The sequence below is a fragment of the Salmo trutta genome, chromosome 20 (genome assembly GCF_901001165.1).
Source record: "Salmo trutta chromosome 20, fSalTru1.1, whole genome shotgun sequence".
NCBI lineage: Eukaryota > Metazoa > Chordata > Actinopteri > Salmoniformes > Salmonidae > Salmo > Salmo trutta.
The window spans coordinates 12959621-12977563 of NC_042976.1; the positions used below are offsets into that span (position 1 = coordinate 12959621).

Here is a 17943-nt window from a genome sequence, read left to right on the forward strand (position 1 = left end):
ATCAAACCTCCCTGAGGTGAGAGGGCCATTCCTTCTCAGTAGCATGTCATAAGGCTCAGGCAGAAGGAGACGAGGACAGGGACAGAGCAAGGCGCAAGGAGGATTAACTGCTCCTCTCCAGCACGGTGCCATGTCCCTGTCACCTGTGCCCCTTCCAGCTGGTGTGACTAACAAGAGACAGAGACACACTCCTCTTTACTCCATTCATTCTTCCAGGATGCCATCATGATCTAAGATCAGTTTTCTGCATTTCCCTGAATCACTCCGCCATTTCCTGGTTGTGGGTTAGTGGGATATTGGGCTGATCCTAGATCTGTGCATACAGGGGACTCACCTCTTCACTCTCCTGGAAGGGGTAGATGACCTGTCCATTCTGACACATCTCACAGATGAAACCCTTCTCTCGGCACTGGCTGCAGCTGTAGACGTGGGAACTGGCAAACTTAATTACCTTGGAGAGGAAGGGAGCAAGCTTCCCATCTATCACCTGTAGGGAGAGAGGGAGGGAAAAAATATAGTACATTTTCCTAATTACATATTATTGAATAAAAATGAAACATTTTCTAAATTCTCATTCTAAAGCAACCATTATATTTCCCATCTACAATAATTCCCTGCAGTCATGTATTGTAGAGAGAGAACAAGACAGGAGAATTTTCCCTCCCAACGGGAGCCACTGCAAAGAGATGGACAAGAGTTCGTCAGGAATTCACAAAACTAATAAAGGCCCTGGGAGAAAGAACTGGAGGCTGGAGTGGCCTGGGAAGGAGGTGTTGGGGGGGGGGGGGGGGGGGGGTAACCGAGGGGGAAGTCCTTTTTTTGAGGGGCCGTTTTAGCAAAAAAAATGATATGTGAACACCATTTACTGGACCGGGGGGTGCGTAGTTAAAAACCAGCAGGGCCTTTGAATCTTGGGGGCCTGGTAGAGAGAGCATTGTGGCCCCTTTGAATGGGTCTGGGGAAGGGAAGGGGCCCCGCCTGAGTGGACCTCCAGAGAACACTGAGGGAGGCTGAGACAAGTGGCTACACCTGGCAGCGCCCCGGCTGCACCAATTAAAGGGCCTGCCAGGCATTCTTCAGCCTGGGGGAGAGAAGAGAAGGAGAAACGAGGAGAAAGAGAGAGAGAGGGGCAGAGGGAAAAGGAGACCACCCCAACCCCCACTCCTACTGGAGATGGATGCTCTGCAGGGGAGGGGGAGGTTGTCTGTATGGTTTGGACAGAGAAAGACATTACATCATGTCAAATGTAATGTACATAAAATATATTTATATTAACACTTTTTGGGTTACGACATGATTCCATATGTGTTATTTCATAGTTTTGATGTCTTCAATGTTGAAAATAGTAAAAATAAAAAAAAACCTTGGAATGAGTAGGTGTGTCCAAACTTTTGACTGGTACTGTATGTGATTGCATACAAATGTAAGCTACGTTTGAAATGAGTACGTTTAAGTAAAATATTATATCTGTTTGTGCTTCTTGTGGTCAATTTGCAGTTTACAAATGATTTGTCATTATGTTCTAGCCCCCTGACCATCCACTCAACACAAAAATCATCCCACGGCTGAATCTAGTTGATGATCACTGACCTAAAGAATGGGCGACAACCAAGAACTGTCCTTATACAGTAACACCTGAAGCAGTGGCTGAAAACACAGCCCCCCATCCCTCGATCCCAGAGGCTGTGTTCCCTCCATTCTGGGAGAGATACAACACTGTGAATAAAGCTGTTTAGAATGGTGACATGAGTCATGCTGCTGCCCACCAATCAAAGGCTGTGTGTAGTGTGGAGCAGGTAGGGAGTCAGCCAGCCAGCCAGGCCGAGCAGCAAACCAGCCAGCCAGCCAGGCCGAGCAGCTAGCCAGGCAGAGCAGCTAGCCAGCCAGGCCGAGCAGCTAGCCAGCCAGCCAGGCAGAGCAGCCAGCCAGGCAGAGCAGCCAGCCAGGCAGGCCGAGCAGCAAACCAGCCGGCCAGCCAGGCCGAGCAGCCAGCCAGCCAGGCCGAGCAGCCAGCCAGCCAGGCCGAGCAGCTAGCCAGCCAGCCAGGCAGAGCAGCTAGCCAGGCAGAGCAGCCAGGCAGCCAGAGCAGCTAGCCAGCCAGGCAGAGCCGCCAGGCAGAGCAGCCAGGCAGAGCAGCCGGCCAGCCAGGCCGAGCAGCTAGCCAGGCAGAGCAGCTAGCCAGCCAGGCTGAGCAGCTAGCCAGCCAGCCAGGCAGAGCAGCCAGCCAGGCAGAGCAGCCAGCCAGCCAGGCCGAGCAACAAACCAGCCAGCCAGCCAGGCCGAGCAGCCGGCCAGCCAGACCGAGCAGCCGGCCAGCCAGGCCGAGCAGCCGGCCAGCCAGGCCGAGCAGCTAGCCAGGCAGAGCAGCTAGCCATCCAGGCCGAGCAGCTAGCCAGCCAGCCAAGCCGAGCAGCCAGCCAGGCAGAGCAGCCAGCCAGGCAGGCCGAGCAGCAAACCAGCCGGCCAGCCAGGCCGAGCAGCCAGCCAGCCAGGCCGAGCAGCCAGCCAGCCAGGCCGAGCAGCTAGCCAGCCAGGCCGAGCAGCTAGCCAGCCAGCCAGGCAGAGTAGCTAGCCAGGCAGAGCAGCCAGGCAGCCAGAGCAGCTAGCCAGCCAGGCAGAGCAGCCAGGCAGAGCAGCCAGCCAGGCAGAGCAGCCAGGCAGAGCAGCCGGCCAGCCAGGCCGAGCAGCTAGCCAGGCCGAGCAGGTAGCCAGCCAGCCTGAGCAGCTAGCCAGCCAGCCTGAGCAGCTAGCCAGCCAGCCAGGCCGAGCAGCCAGCCAGGCAGAGCAGCCAGCCAGGCAGGCCAGCCAGGCAGGCCAGCCAGCCAGGCAGGCCAGCCAGCCAGGCAGGCCGAGCAGCAAGCCAGCCAGGCCAGCCAGGCCGAGCAGCCAGCCAGCCAGGCCGAGCAGCTAGCCAGCCAGGCCGAGCAGCTAGCCAGCCAGCCAGGCAGAGCAGCCAGGCAGCCAGAGCAGCTAGCCAGCCAGGCAGAGCAGCCAGGCAGAGCAGCCAGCGTGTCCCTCATCCCCTAGCCTAGTCCAGATGATATATGCCCCCCCTGATCAACGCTGACACTAGGGGTAATTAAGACAGTCCATCATTTAGCTAAGCTGAATGGAACGACAGGCACCACACCACTCTGGGTTCTGACTGTGACTGATGCTCAGCGGACAGGGAGAGAGGGAGATTAAGGGAAACTGAGGGAGGGAGAGAGGAGGGAGAGAGTGGAATTAAAGGAAGGAAAATAAATGGCGGGAGAGGTATGAATGCACAGGGGGATACTTTGGATGGCAGTAGCACTAGGGCTCCCCGTCTGTGCCAACCAGGTGGATACATTCTCCTCAGAGAAGTTACCCTCCACCCAGAGCTGGTCTGAAGAAGGGGTGGCAGAATGGAGCGGAGAGGGGCCACCGTTTGTTTGTCCTGCCTACAGCTGCAGTGTCATTGTGACTGTTCCTGGAACAAGCCACCCCCAACTTCTTTCACCCTCCCCAAATCCTCCTCGTCCCTCACATCCCATAAAGTCACACCCCTCTGGCCCTGTCCCGTGCAGGGGGCTTTGTGGTCCAAACGGCTTAATCCCCTAAAACCTCTATTTAACACCCGCTACGTTATCCCTCTCTAGTGTTCCCCTGATGAAGGCCTGGAACCTCCATTAGTGATGCTAAGAAAGCCACCCGGATTACCCACATAAAGACATGGTGAGCTCTGTTTGGATGACACGCTCCCTGCCACCCCACTCACCAAACAGGATTACCACCAGCCCCCAGTGTGCAGAGAGGAGAGTCTGTCTACTAGTGAGTGACAGACTGATTATGGGAGACGTATAGAGTGATTACGGGGAGACGTATAGACTGATAACGGGAGACGTATAGAGTGATTACCGGAGACCTATAGAGTGATTACGGGAGACGTATAGAGTGATTACAGAAGACGTATAGAGTGATTACCGGAGATGTATAGAGTGATTACCGGAGACGTATAGAGTGATTACGGGGAGACGTATAGAGTGATTACCGGAGACGTATAGAGTGATTACCGGAGACGTATAGAGTGATTACGGGAGATGTATAGAGTGATTACGGGGAGACGTATAGAGTGAATACCGGAGACGTATAGAGTGATTACCGGAGACGTATACAGTGATTACGGGAGACGTATACAGTGATTACCGGAGACGTATAGAGTGATTACGGGGAGACGTATAGAGTGATTACGGGAGACATATAGAGTGATTACGGGAGACGTATAGAGTGATTACGGGAGACGTATAGAGTGATTACGGGGAGACGTATAGAGTGATTACGGGAGACGTATAGAGTGATTACCGGAGACGTATAGAGTGATTACAGAAGATGTATAGAGTGATTACGGGGGACGTATAGAGTGATTACGGAAGACGTATAGAGTGATTACGGAAGACGTATAGAGTGATTACGGGAGACGTATAGAGTGATTACGGGAGACGTATAGAGTGATTACCGGAGACGTATAGAGTGATTACGGGAGACGTATAGAGTGATTACAGAAGACGTATAGAGTGATTACGGGAGACGTATAGAGTGATTACAGAAGACGTATAGAGTGATTATGGACTAACGTGTGAGAGAGAGAGAGAGAGAGAGAGAGAATGCCTTGTGTGGTGTGGGAAAGAGAGGCAGTCGTGTTTGAGTTTTTTTCTTTAATGCAGAAATACGTGCAATATCTTCCACTTAGGAAAAAATAATTATAATTTACCAACAGTTCTCAAGATGACCAACATGCTCCTAACCCAGTGACAGTGTAAGGGCATACATGTGCATACTGCCTGTGTCTATGCCTGCATGATGTCTATGTGAAAGTGTCGGTGTCTATACTAGAGAGTCCTTGTGGCTACATCAGGATGGCTACTACATAGTTTGTGGCCTGCATATGCTGCATGCCAGGGTGTCAGTGTGGGAATCTGCCTCCCTGCACGTAAGTGCGTGTCACCGTGGCCGCTGAGCCAGTCCGGGCCGGGTCCCTCAATGCCCTTTTGTCTCCTTCAGTTGTTTGTAGGTCGTTGGCAGGACCAGCGCTGCTGCCATGGCACACAATACAATTAGCATCTACATGGCAGTGCTCAGTCCTCCACAACAAACCCACCTCTCCACTACCCCACTACTTTAAAACAAGTCCACCTCCCCACTACTTTACAACAAGCCCGCCTCTCCACTACTTTACAACAAGCCCACCTCCCCACTACTTTACAACAAGCCCACCTCCCCACTACTTTACAACAAGTCCACCTCCCCACTACTTTACAACAAGTCCACCTCCCCACTACTTTACAACAAGCCCACCTCTCCACAACAAGTCCAACTCTCCAAAACCCCATCACTTTACAACAAGCCAACCTCCCCACAAATTTACAACAAGCCCACCTCCCCACTACTTTACACAACAAGCCCACCTCTCCACTACTTCACACAACAAGCCCACCTCTCCACTACTTCACACAACAAGCCCACCTCTCCACTACTTTACACAACAAGCCCACCTCTCCACTACTTCACACAACAAGCCCACCTCTCCACTACTTCACACAACAAGCCCACCTCTCCACTACTTCACACAACAAGCCCTCCTCTCCACTACTTCACACAACAAGCCCACCTCTCCACTACTTCACACAACAAGCCCACCTCTCCACTACTTTACACAACAAGCCCACCTCTCCACTACTTTACACAACAAGCCCACCTCTCCACTACTTTACAACAAGCCCACCTCTCCACTACTTTACAACAAGCCCACCACCCCACTACTTTACAACAAGTCCACCACTTTACAACAAACCCACCACCCCACTACTTTACAACAAGCCCACCTCTCCACTACTTTACAACAAGCCCACCACCCCACTACTTCTTTACAATAAGCCCACCTCTCCATAACAAGCCCACCTCTCCACTACTTTACAACAAGCCCACCACCCCACTACTTTACAACAAGCCCACCTCTCCAGCACCCCACTACTTTACAACAAGTCCACCTCTCCACCACCCCATCACTTTACTACAAGCCCACCTCTCCACTACTTTACAACAAGCCCACATCTCCACTATCCCACAAGTCCACCTCTCCATCACTTTACTACAAGCCCACCTCTCCACTTCTTTACACAACAAGCCCACCTCTCCACTTCTTTACACAACAAGCCCACCTCTCCACTACTTTACACAACAAGCCCACCTCTCCACTACTTTACACAACAAGCCCACCTCTCCACTACTTTACACAACAAGCCCACCTCTCCACTACTTTACACAACAAGCCCACCTCTCCACTACTTTACACAACAAGCCCACCTCTCCACTACTTTACACAACAAGCCCGCCTCTCCACTACTTTACACAACAAGCCCGCCTCTCCACTACTTTACACAACAAGCCCGCCTCTCCACTACTTTAAACAACAAGCCCGCCTCTCCACTACTTTACACAACAAGCCCGCCTCTCCACTACTTTACACAACAAGCCCGCCTCTCCACTACTTTACAACAAGCCCGCCTCTCCACTACTTTACAACAAGCCCGCCTCTCCACTACTTTACAACAAGCCCGCCTCTCCACTACTTTACAACAAGCCCGCCTCTCCACTACTTTACAACAAGCCCGCCTCTCCACTACTTTACAACAAGCCCGCCTCTCCACTACTTTACAACAAGCCCGCCTCTCCACTACTTTACAACAAGCCCGCCTCTCCACTACTTTACAACAAGCCCGCCTCTCCACTACTTTACAACAAGCCCACCTCTCCACTACTTTACACAACAAGCCCACCTCTCCACTACATTACAACAAGCCCACCTCTCCACTACATTACAACAAGCCCACCTCTCCACTACTTTACAACAAGCCCATCTCGCCGATTCCCCACAACTGGAAAAACATAAAATGTTTTAATGCAGCAACAAAAGGGCCAGTAGCCAAACTAGTCCAGCCTCTGGGCAGGCCCTGGGCAAACGGTACACTGCTTTAAAGATAGAAAAGCTGCTCCTAATAGGAGGTGTTTGTTGGGATTTCAATAGCAAATAGAGCCAAGTGCACTACTGCTTTCCATGAAGGACTGGGTCTACTCTATAACTAGCCAGGGAGACGGTCTTTATTGAGCCTCACTGTGAAACAATAAAAGCCAGGCTTGATGAACGAGCTTTGATTATTCAGGAGAAATAAAAGAAACAGCTTGTTAATATGGAAAGCCAATTAGCTGTAAAGAGAGAGAGGGGAGGGGGAGAGAAAGACACACAGAGAGAGGGGAGGGGGAGAGAAAGACACACAGAGAGAGGGGAGAGGGAGAGAAAGACACACAGAGAGAGGGGAGAGAGAGAGAAAGACACACAGAGAGAGGGGAGAGGGAGAGAAAGACACACAGAGAGAGGGGAGAGAGAGAGAAAGACACACAGAGAGAGGGGAGGGGGAGAGAAAGACACACAGAGAGAGGGGAGAGGGAGAGAAAGACACACAGAGAGAGGGGAGAGAGAGAGAAAGACACACAGACAGAGGGGAAAGAGAGAGAAAGACACAGAGAGAGAGGGGAGGGGGAGAGAAAGACACACAGAGAGAGGGGAGAGGGAGAGAAAGACACACAGAGAGAGGGGAGGGGGCGAGAAAGACACACAGAGAGAGGGGAGAGGGAGAGAAAGACACATAGAGAGAGGGGAGAGGGAGAGAAAGACACACAGAGAGAGGGGAGAGAGAGAGAAAGACACACAGACAGAGGGGAGAGAGAGAGAAAGACACACAGAGAGAGGGGAGGGGGAGAGAAAGACACACAGAGAGAGGGGAGAGAGGGAGAAAGACACACAGAGAGAGGGGAGGGGGAGAGAAAGACACACAGAGAAAGGGGAGGGGGAGAGAAAGACACACAGAGAGAGGGGAGAGGGAGAGAAAGACACACAGAGAGAGGGGAGAGGGAGAGAAAGACACACAGAGAGAGGGGAGAGGGAGAGAAAGACACAGAGAGAGAGAGTAAGCGATGATAGAGATGAATAGAGAGAGAGAAAGAGAGAGAAAGAGCGCGAGGGAAAGAGTGTCAGGCCAGGGATGTAGTGAAGAATGGTGGACTTCAACACACTAGTTTTTCTGCTTGTTGATTCTGAATGTCTGTAATTAGTGAGCGGGCCAGGGTGAGAGGGACATGAAGGGGAGAGGGAGAGCGGTTGGGTGGTGCAGAGGGGGCTGGGTGAGGAAGGTGGGAGATATGGGAGAGTAGTAGTGTAGAAGAACTCCAGGCTGGGGGGAGGGGGATCAGAGAGAGGGGGTTAGAGAGAGAGGCAAGAGATTCACTGGAACTGGCAAAGGAGAACTTGTCCTCCGACTGTGAGCTCTTCTCCCAGCGCCTGGTGCTGATAGCAGGTTGAGGTGTCAGAGACAGAGCACCTCTTCACTGAGAGGGACTGCTTTAGCTCCACATGCCTGTCTGAGTCCGAGCAGAGACAGAGCACCTCTTCACTGGGAGGGACTGCTTTAGCTCCACATGCCTGTCTGAGTCCGAGCAGAGACAGAGCACCTCTTCACTGGGAGGGACTGCTTTAGCTCCACATGCCTGTCTGAGTCCGAGCAGAGACAGAGCACCTCTTCACTGAGAGGGACTGCTTTAGCTCCACATGCCTGTCTGAGTCCGAGCAGAGACAGAGCACCTCTTCACTGGGAGGGACTGCTTTAGCTCCACATGCCTGTCTGAGTCCGAGCAGAGACAGAGCACCTCTTCACTGAGAGGGACTGCTTTAGCTCCACATGCCTGTCTGAGTCCGAGCAGAGACAGAGCACCTCTTCACTGGGAGGGACTGCTTTAGCTCCACATGCCTGTCTGAGTCCGAGCAGAGACAGAGCACCTCTTCACTGGGAGGGACTGCTTTAGCTCCACATGCCTGTCTGAGTCCGAGCAGAGACAGACGCTGGTCCTAGCAGCAATGCATTGTCCTGACACGTGTAAACTGAATGTTCAAACCCTGAATGCTGATTGGCTGACAGCCGTGGTATATCAGACTGTATACCACGAGTATGACAAAACATTTCTTGTTACTGCTCTAATTATGTTGGTAATCAGTTTATAATAGCAATAAGGCACCTCAGGGTTTGTTGTATATGGCCTGTATACCATGGCTAAGGGCTGTATCCAGGCACTCCGCATTGCGTTGTGCATAGAACATCCCTTAGCCGTGGAATATTGATTGTAATGAGTGTGTAGACTATACAGTATGTGTGTAGTGTGTGTATTACCTGCTGCAGGTCAGCCAGTGAGTACAGGTGGATATGTTGCAGTATGTTTTCTCTGGGGAAGATTCTTTGGGGAGAGAGAAAGACCAACATTTTGTCAATTTTAGTTATGCAATTGTCTTGGAACCATAAGTCATATCCTTTCAGAAAATGTAATAATATATGCCATTTAGCAGATTTACAGCACTGTGTATGGGTGGCCCCACCAATAAAAAGTAGAATTCAATGCTGTGTGTCATTGTCTCTCACTGTACTGACCTGTAACAGCAAAGCTGTTGAAATGGTTTATTGTATATTAAAACATGACAGGAAGGAGATTTGAGGTTCATGTTGAGATTCATATAGAACGATAACAGAATGTACACGATGAGTCATGTCACACATACACACAGGGACCATGATAGTGCCTGTGTAACCATGGTAATGGCGGGGCCAAATTGCAGAGAAAATGGGGGTTAATTCAATAGAATGAGAGTCAGGCTGGGGCAGAAGGGGAATGGGTGTTTAAAAGCTCTCTGCCTTATAATGGAGCGAAGTGGAGGTCTCTCTCTGCTCTCTCTGTCTCATCAGGCTCGCTATTATAGCCCTCTGCACAACACTCTCTACCAAACCTACACACACACACAGTAATTCACACACACTCATCCACACCAGCTCACATTACAGCTCAAGGATCCACAAAGTGACATAGCAAGAGACAGAGAGGTGGGAGTTGGAGAGGGCGAGAGATGGGATCATATAGACTCTCTGCACTAATAACGCCGCGCTGTCTCTCTCTCTGCACTAATAACGCCGCGCTGTCCCTCTCTGCACTAATAACGCCGCGCTGTCTCTCTCTCTGCACTAATAACGCCGCGCTGTCCCTCTCTGCACTAATAACGCCGCGCTGTCTCTCTCTCTGCACTAATAACGCCGCGCTGTCCCTCTCTGCACTAATAACACGACGCTGTCTCTCTCTGCACTAACACTGAAGGGACACACAGCTCCAATGCCTCTCCTGGGAGTGAAGAGGGACGGACACACACACACACACACACACACACACACACACACACACACACACACACACACACACACACACACACACACACACACACCTCCAATGCCTCTCCTGGGAGTGGAGAGAAACACACACACAGCTCTATGCAGGTACCATGGAAACCTTTGTGGAAAGAGGCAGTAGTATCTATATGAATTATGTGAATTTGAGTGCATATACTGTAAACGTGAGTTACATCTGTCTCTTCCACACCCTCTAATTCTCATCCTGTGTCTCCCTAACCTGCTGCCACTCCCCCAGTGCTCTCTCCCTCTCTCTCTGTGTGGGTGTTTCTGATTGTGTGTGTGGAGACAGGTGTGCTGGAGGCAGAGCAGATCCCCCCACCAGCTGCAACCTGTTCCTTATTCAAGACCTCAACAAATACTCAGTCTTGCCACTTCTACGCTGCCAGATCGTAACCTCTGCTCTGTCAGTCTGCATTTCAAGCCGTTTGTTCCTGCACAGACCTTATTATCCTGTGGTGCCTGTTTTCCCTAGCCTGACGCTGCTTTTCTCTCCGCTACAGTTCCATTCGCTCTGACTCTGGTCCTTCTCGCCAGTCCAGCTTCCCTGCCCTGGACCCCCGCTGTACTGCTTCCTTGAATTCCGCTCCGGACCCGCTTACCCTTGCCCCAGCCTCAGTTCCTGGTTCCCTGCTACCCGCCAGAGCTCCACTGGCCTGCACCCCCCCTCCACTTTTCAATAAATACCTTGGTTACCTTATCCCTGTCTCCTCGTCTGAGTCTGCACCTGAGTTCACCTGCTCCACCCCGCGTAACAACATGAGTGTGTTTGTGCAGGAGTGTGTTCTGCAGATAGGGAAACACACACTCTCTCTGCCTCTCTACAGACAGATAGTGTTTATGTAGCCATTGTGAGAGGAGGAGGGATGGCAGAGGTCCAGTCAGAGCAGAGCCTCATTCACACATCAGCCCCAGGCCTCATTAGACTGGCTTCATTACAGCTCTAATCTGACAAGCACGCGCAGGCACGCACGCACGCACACACATGCAAACACACACACGCAAACACACACACACATGCAAACACACAGGCTCAAAATCAGGGCGGGCAATTTGTTCAGCTGAGGATAAATTCCCTTTTCATGTGTTTATGGGAAGCTTTACAGCCATTGAGAGATAGACAGGGAGGTGTGTGTGTGTGTGTATATGTAAGCGTGGCTTTACAGCCATTGAGAGATAGACAAAGAGGTTGGTGGACTTTCATTAGTGCTAAACTGTCAGAGAGAAAAGCGCCTACTGAGAGAATGAAGCCGGCAGTCAGAGAGAGAAGCTCCTACTGAGAGAGTGAAGCCGGCAGTCAGAGAGAGAAGCTCCTACTGAGAGAGTGAAGCCGGCAGTCAGAGAGAGAAGCTCCTACTGAGAGAGTGAAACCGGCAGTCAGAGAGAGTAGCTCCTACTGAGAGAGTGAAGCCGGCAGTCAGAGAGAGAAGCCGGCAGTCAGAGAGAGTAGCTCCCACTGAGAGAGAGAAGCCGGCAGTCAGAGAGAGTAGCTCCCACTGAGAGAGAGAAGCCGGCAGTCAGAGAGAGTAGCTCCTACTGAGAGAGTGAAGCCGGCAGTCAGAGAGAGTAGCTCCTACTAAGAGAGTGAAGCCGGCAGTCAGAGAGAGAAGCTCCTACTGAGAGAGTGAATCCGGCAGTCAGAGAGAGAAGCTCCTACTGAGAGAGTGAATCCGGCAGTCAGAGAGAGAAGCTCCTACTGAGAGAGTGAAGCCGGCAGTCAGAGAGAGTAGCTCCCACTGAGAAAGTGAAGCCAGCAGTCAGAGAGAGTAACTCCTACTGAGAGAGTGAAGCCGGCAGTCAGAGAGAGAAGCTCCTACTGAGAGAGAGAAGCCAGCAGTCAGAGAGAGTAGCTCCTACCGAGAGAGAGAAGCTCCTACTGAGAGAGTGAAGCCGGCAGTCAGAGAGAGAAGCCGGCAGTCAGAGATAGTAGCTCCTACTGAGAGAGTGAAGCCGGCAGTCAGAGAGAGAAGCCGGCAGTCAGAGAGAGAAGCTCCTACTGAGAGAGTGAAGCCGGCAGTCAGAGAGAGAAGCCGGCAGTCAGACAGAGTAGCTGCTACTGAGAAAGTGAAGCCGGCAGTCAGAGAGAGTAGCTCCTACTGAGAGAGAGAAGCCGGCAGTCAGAGAGAGTAGCTCCTACTGAGAGAGTGAAGCCGGCAGTCAGAGAGAGTAGCTCCCTACTGAGAGAGTGAAGCCGGCAGTCAGAGAGAGTAGCTCCTACTAAGAGAGTGAAGCCAGCAGTCAGAGAGAGTAGCTCCTACTAAGAGACTGAAGCCGGCAGTCAGAGAGAGTAGCCGACAGTCAGAGAGAGAAGCTCCTACTGAGAGAGTGAAGCCGGCAGTCAGAGAGAGAAGCTCCTACTGAGAGAGTGAAGCCAGCAGTCAGAGAGAGAAGCTCCTACTGAGAGAGTGAAGCCGGCAGTCAGAGAGAGAAGCTCCTACTGAGAGAGTGAAGCCGGCAGTCAGAGAGAGAAGCTCCTACTGAGAGAGTGAAGCCGGCAGTCAGAGAGAGAAGCCGGCAGTCAGAGCGAGTAGCTCCCACTGAGAGAGAGAAGCCGGCAGTCAGAGAGAGTAGCTCCCACTGAGAGAGAGAAGCCGGCAGTCAGAGAGAGAAGCTCCTACTGAGAGAGTGAAGCCGGCAGTCAGAGAGAGAAGCTCCTACTGAGAGAGTGAATCCGGCAGTCAGTTAGAGAAGCTCCTACTGAGAGAGTGAAGCCGGCAGTCAGAGAGAGTAGCTCCCACTGAGAAAGTGAAGCCAGCAGTCAGAGAGAGTAACTCCTACTGAGAGAGTGAAGCCGGCAGTCAGAGAGAGAAGCTCCTACTGAGAGAGTGAAGCCGGCAGTCAGAGAGAGAAGCTCCTACTGAGAGAGTGACGCCGGCAGTCAGAGAGAGAAGCTCTTACTGAGAGACTGAAGCCGGCAGTCACAGAATTCTGCAGTGATACGCCATCCCATCTGTTTTGCACTTAGTGGGACTATCATTTGTTTTCAACAGGACAATGACCCAACACACCTCCAGGCTGTGTAAGGGCTATTTGACCAAGAAGGAGAGTGATGGAGTGCTGCATCAGATGACCTGGCCTCCACAATCACCTGTCCTCAACCCAATTGAGATGGTTTGGGATGAGTTGGACCTTAGAGTGAAAGAAAAGCAGCCAAGTGCACAGCATATGTGGGAACCAGTACTGAGTCGATGAGCAGGGGTGCGAGGTAATAACATGGCTATATACAGGAAGTACCATTACCCAGTCGATGTGCAGGGGTATGAGGTAATAACATGACTATATACAGGAAGTTCCAGTACTGAGTCGATGAGCAGGGGTACGAGGTAATAACATGGCTATATACAGGAAGTACCAGTACTGAGTCAATGAGCAGGGGTACGAGGTAATAACATGGCTATATACAGGAAGTTCCAGTACTGAGTCGATGAGCAGGGTTACGAGGTAATAACATGGCTATATACAGGGAGTACCAGTACTGAGTCGATGAACAGGACTACGAGGTAATAACATGGCTATATACAGGGAGTACCAGTACTGAGTCTATGAGCAGGGGTACAAGGTAATAACATGGCTATATACAGGAAGTACCAGTACTGAGTCGATGAACAGGACTACGAGGTAATAACATGGCTATATACAGGAAGTACCAGTACTGAGATGATGAGCAGGGGTACGAGGTAATAACATGGCTATATACAGGAAGTACCAGTACTGAGTCGATGTGCAGGGGTACAAGGTAATTGAGGTAGCTATGTACATGTAGGTAGGGATAAAGTGACTAGACAACAGGATAGATAATAGACAGTAACAGCAGTATACTGTAGGTAGGGGTAAAGGATAGATAATAGACAGTAACAGCAGTATACTGTAGGTAGGGGTAAAGTGACTAGACAACAGGATAGATAATAGACAGTAGCAGCAGTATACTGTAGGTAGGGGTAAAGTGACTAGACAACAGGATAGATAATAGACAGTAACAGCAGTATACTGTAGGTGGGGGTAAAGTGACTAGACAACAGGATAGATAATAGACAGTAACAGCAGTATACTGTAGGTAGGGGTAAAGTGACTAGACAACAGGATAGATAATAGACAGTAGCAGCAGTATACTGTAGGTAGGGGTAAAGTGACTGGACAACAGGATAGATAATAGACAGTAACAGCAGTATACTGTAGGTAGGGGTAAAGTGACTAGACAACAGGATAGATAATAGACAGTAACAGCAGTATACTGTAGGTAGGGGTAAAGTGACTAGACAACAGGATAGATAATAGCCAGTAGCAGCAGTATACTGTAGGTAGGGGTAAAGTGACTAGACAACAGGATAGATAATAGACAGTAACAGCAGTATACTGTAAGTAGGGGTAAAGTGACTAGACAACAGGATAGATAATAGACAGTAACAGCAGTATACTGTAGGTAGGGGTAAAGGATAGATAATAGACAGTAACAGCAGTATACTGTAGGTAGGGGTAAAGTGACTAGACAACATGATAGATAATAGACAGTAACAGCAGTATACTGTAAGTAGGGGTAAAGTAACTAGACAACAGGATAGATAATAGACAGTAACAGCAGTACACTGTAGGTAGGGGTAAAGGATAGATAATAGACAGTAGCAGCAGTATACTGTAGGTAGGGGTAAAGTGACTAGACAACAGGATAGATAATAGACAGTAACAGCAGTATACTGTAGGTAGGGGTAAAGGATAGATAATAGACAGTAGCAGCAGTATACTGTAGGTAGGGGTAAAGTGACTAGACAACAGGATAGATAATAGACAGTAACAGCAGTATACTGTAGGTAGGGGTAAAGTGACTAGACAACAGGATAGATAATAGACAGTAACAGCAGTATACTGTAGGTAGGGGTAAAGTGACTAGACAACAGGATAGATAATAGACAGTAACAGCAGTATACTGTAAGTAGGGGTAAAGTGACTAGACAACAGGATAGATAATAGACAGTAACAGCAGTATACTGTAGGTAGGGGTAAAGTGACTAGACAACAGGATAGATAATAGACAGTAGCAGCAGTATACTGTAGGTAGGGGTAAAGTGACTAGACAACAGGATAGATAATAGACAGTAACAGCAGTATACTGTAGGTAGGGGTAAAGGATAGATAATAGACAGTAACAGCAGTATACTGTAGGTAGGGGTAAAGTGACTAGACAACAGGATAGATAATAGACAGTAACAGCAGTATACTGTAGGTAGGGGTAAAGTGACTAGACAACAGGATAGATAATAGACAGTAACAGCAGTATACTGTAGGTAGGGGTAAAGTGACTAGACAACAGGATAGATAATAGACAGTAGCAGCAGTATACTGTAGGTAGGGGTAAAGTGACTAGACAACAGGATAGATAATAGACAGTAACAGCAGTATACTGTAGGTAGGGGTAAAGGATAGATAATAGACAGTAGCAGCAGTATACTGTAGGTAGGGGTAAAGTGACTAGACAACAGGATAGATAATAGACAGTAACAGCAGAATACTGTAGGTAGGGGTAAAGTGACTAGACAACAGGATAGATAATAGACAGTAACAGCAGTATACTGTAGGTAGGGGTAAAGTGACTGGACAACAGGATAGATAATAGACAGTAACAGCAGTATACTGTAGGTAGGGGTAAAGTGACTAGACAACAGGATAGATAATAGACAGTAGCAGCAGTATACTGTAGGTAGGGGTAAAGTGACTAGACAACAGGATAGATAATAGACAGTAACAGCAGTATACTGTAGGTAGGGGTAAAGTGACTAGACAACAGGATAGATAATAGACAGTAACAGCAGTATACTGTAAGTAGGGGTAAAGTGACTAGACAACAGGATAGATAATAGACAGTAACAGCAGTATACTGTAGGTAGGGGTAAAGGATAGATAATAGACAGTAACAGCAGTATACTGTAGGTAGGGGTAAAGTGACTAGACAACATGATAGATAATAGACAGTAACAGCAGTATACTGTAAGTAGGGGTAAAGTAACTAGACAACAGGATAGATAATAGACAGTAACAGCAGTACACTGTAGGTAGGGGTAAAGGATAGATAATAGACAGTAGCAGCAGTATACTGTAGGTAGGGGTAAAGTGACTAGACAACAGGATAGATAATAGACAGTAACAGCAGTATACTGTAGGTAGGGGTAAAGGATAGATAATAGACAGTAGCAGCAGTATACTGTAGGTAGGGGTAAAGTGACTAGACAACAGGATAGATAATAGACAGTAACAGCAGTATACTGTAGGTAGGGGTAAAGTGACTAGACAACAGGATAGATAATAGACAGTAACAGCAGTATACTGTAGGTAGGGGTAAAGTGACTAGACAACAGGATAGATAATAGACAGTAACAGCAGTATACTGTAAGTAGGGGTAAAGTGACTAGACAACAGGATAGATAATAGACAGTAACAGCAGTATACTGTAGGTAGGGGTAAAGTGACTAGACAACAGGATAGATAATAGACAGTAGCAGCAGTATACTGTAGGTAGGGGTAAAGTGACTAGACAACAGGATAGATAATAGACAGTAACAGCAGTATACTGTAGGTAGGGGTAAAGGATAGATAATAGACAGTAACAGCAGTATACTGTAGGTAGGGGTAAAGTGACTAGACAACAGGATAGATAATAGACAGTAACAGCAGTATACTGTAGGTAGGGGTAAAGTGACTAGACAACAGGATAGATAATAGACAGTAACAGCAGTATACTGTAGGTAGGGGTAAAGTGACTAGACAACAGGATAGATAATAGACAGTAGCAGCAGTATACTGTAGGTAGGGGTAAAGTGACTAGACAACAGGATAGATAATAGACAGTAACAGCAGTATACTGTAGGTAGGGGTAAAGGATAGATAATAGACAGTAGCAGCAGTATACTGTAGGTAGGGGTAAAGTGACTAGACAACAGGATAGATAATAGACAGTAACAGCAGTATACTGTAGGTAGGGGTAAAGTGACTAGACAACAGGATAGATAATAGACAGTAACAGCAGTATACTGTAGGTAGGGGTAAAGTGACTGGACAACAGGATAGATAATAGACAGTAACAGCAGTATACTGTAGGTAGGGGTAAAGTGACTAGACAACAGGATAGATAATAGACAGTAACAGCAGTATACTGTAGGTAGGGGTAAAGTGACTAGACAACAGGATAGATAATAGACAGTAACAGCAGTATACTGTAGGTAGGGTTAGTGACTAGACAACAGGATAGATAATAGACAGTAACAGCAGTATACTGTAGGTAGGGGTAAAGTGACTAGACAACAGGATAGATAATAGACAGTAACAGCAGTATACTGTAGGTAGGGGTAAAGTGACTAGACAACAGGATAGATAATAGACAGTAACAGCAGTATACTGTAGGTAGGGGTAAAGTGACTAAACAACAGGATAGATAATAGACAGTAACAGCAGTATACTGTAGGTAGGGGTAAAGTGACTAGGCAACAGGATAGATAATAGACAGTAGCAGCAGTATACTGTAGGTAGGGGTAAAGTGACTAGACAACAGGATAGATAATAGACAGTAACAGCAGTATACTGTAGGTAGGGTTAGTGACTAAACAACAGGATAGATAATAGACAGTAACAGCAGTATACTGTAGGTAGGGGTAAAGTG

At 48.9% G+C, this 17943-nt stretch overlaps 1 pseudogene; it reads right to left on the reverse strand.

Annotated features, from left to right (window-relative positions):
• Positions 1–17943, reverse strand: part of LOC115155566 (pleckstrin homology domain-containing family M member 3-like) — a 68673-nt pseudogene that overhangs the window by 9105 nt on the left and 41625 nt on the right.